This window comes from Helobdella robusta, assembly GCF_000326865.2.
Source record: "Helobdella robusta unplaced genomic scaffold HELROscaffold_267, whole genome shotgun sequence".
Taxonomy (NCBI): domain Eukaryota; kingdom Metazoa; phylum Annelida; class Clitellata; order Rhynchobdellida; family Glossiphoniidae; genus Helobdella; species Helobdella robusta.
The window spans coordinates 3,709-6,208 of record NW_008704379.1 but is presented as its reverse complement, the minus strand read 5'-3'; positions in this window follow the sequence as shown (position 1 = coordinate 6,208).

Genomic DNA, 2,500 nt, shown 5'->3' with positions numbered 1-2,500 from the left:
GTAGTAGCAGTAGTTGTAGTAGTAGTAGTGTAGTTGTAGTAGCAGTAGTTGTAGTAGTAGCAGTAGTTGTAGTAGTAGTAGTAGTAGTAGTAGAAGTAGTATTTTAGTAGTAGTTGTAGTAGTAGAATAATGAAGTATAATTACAACAATATTAAAAACGTTACAGCAATAACAACAACAATAACAATGATAACAACAATAATAATAATTATAAATTACAAATAGTAATAATAATACTGCCCTTAAATATAATTAATAAATATACTTATAAGATCCGATTTTACGGTTCAACAACTTTAATGAGCGTGTGTGTTGATGTGTATGTGCGTGTTTATTAAATGGCCGTCAACACGTGTTTTTCCGACTCGTCCGTGTTTAAAAACCGAAGATACGGTTAATCGGCGGATCGGTTTCGAGTTTTACCGGTCGGTATTTATTGTATACTTTGTTTTTTATGTACTTAACTACGTACATGCAAAAGACATACCGACTTGTAGATAAGTTCTAAAAAAATACATGAAAAGTTTCACTACAAATTCAAGTTATATGCATACAAAGATACAAATTCGCAAACATACATACAATCAAACATACACACGCACAAAAACACACACACACAGATACATACAATTAGACATTCACCCATATACATAGCAAATCGAAAAGCGTTTATAGATAAACTTGTAAATGTATGTATTAAATTAACGTATGTATGGAAAGATGGATGTATGTTTGTTTGTCTGTATAAATGTATGTGTGTATATATATGTGTATGTGTTGGTAATAGACCATAATTTTTACAATATTCTATAAATTTTGAATTTTAATAAACTAAACGTTCACCAAAAAACTTTAGTGAGATAAATCGAAAAAACGAACTACAAACATATTAACGCCAAACATTCGGTAGAATATTGTAAAAATATATATATATATATATATATGTTGATAATAGACCATAATTAATAATTTATAGAATATAGTAAAAATATGTGTATGTATGTATGCATGAGTGTATGCACGTATGTATGTATGTGTTTTTGTATGTATGTATGTATGTATGTATTTTAGCTTTTTTTTACGCTGTTGGCTTGGCTAGGAAAACGGTAGGCATGTCAAAAGTGCAGGATAATTTTTTCAACATTATGAATATTGTATGTATGTATGTGGGTATGTATGTTGGTATGTATGTATGTATGTATGTATTTATGTATGTATGTATGTATGTATGTATGTATGTATGTATGTATGTATGTATGTATGTATGTATGTATGTATGTATGTATGTATGTATGTATGTATGTATGTATGTAAGTATGTATGTATGTTTATTTGTATGTACGTACGTATATATGTGTAAGTGTGAAGCATTTTAAATTATAAATGAATGTCGCAAGAATAGCATTCCGGGTCGTTTATTTTATGTATGCAGGTTTGTATGTATGTGTGTGTATATTTGTATGTATGTATATTTGTATGTTTGTATGTATATGTATGTTCTGTATTGAGGAACTTGGTGCAAAAAATTTGTATTATGCTTAATATTTTTGTTTTGAGGTTCTGCCTTATATATCAAGGCATACCTTTTTGAAGGGAGGATATATTTTTGTGATGTTTATGTGCCACATTGCTTAGTTTTGTTTGTACCCTGGTATCTTTTTGTATGTTATTTTGTATTTTGCATGTATGTTGCTTGTATTTTGTTTGTATATTGTTTGTATATTGTTTGTATGTTGTTTGTATGCTGTTTGTATGTTGTTTGTATGCTGTTTTTATGTTGTTTGTATGTTGTTTGTATCAATAATTTTGCGTATTTTGGTATTTTTGGGAGAAAATTTTGATAAATGCTGAACATTATGCGAAGTTAGGTTGGCTGCCAAATTTGATGTTTCATGTTGAGTGTATTGTTAATGAATGAATGGATGGATGGATGGATGGATGGTTGATTCATCCATCCTTTTATTCATTCGTTCGTTCATTCATTCATTCATTCATTCATTCATTCATTCATTCATTCATTCATTCATTCATTCATTCATTCATTCATTCATTCATTCATTCATCGTCTATTCATGCTTCCACTTACTCACTCACTCACTCACTCATTCACTTGTTTCTTTATTCATTCATTCACTTGTACTTTCTTTCACTCTGTTCATCTTTCCCTCCAACATGGCAATATACATTAGGAACTACATGAAAAATTAATGAAGACCTCACTTGTTAATACATAGGAAATAGGTTTGGGCATTCGAACACATACATACACACATACATACAAACAAACATACATTACATACATATATACATACATACATACATACACACAAACAAACAAACAAACATACATACATACATACATACATACATACATACATGCATACATACATACATACATACATACATACATACATACATACACACAAACAAACAAACAAACAAACAAACAAACATACATACATACATACATACATACATACATGCATACAATGAAAACAGA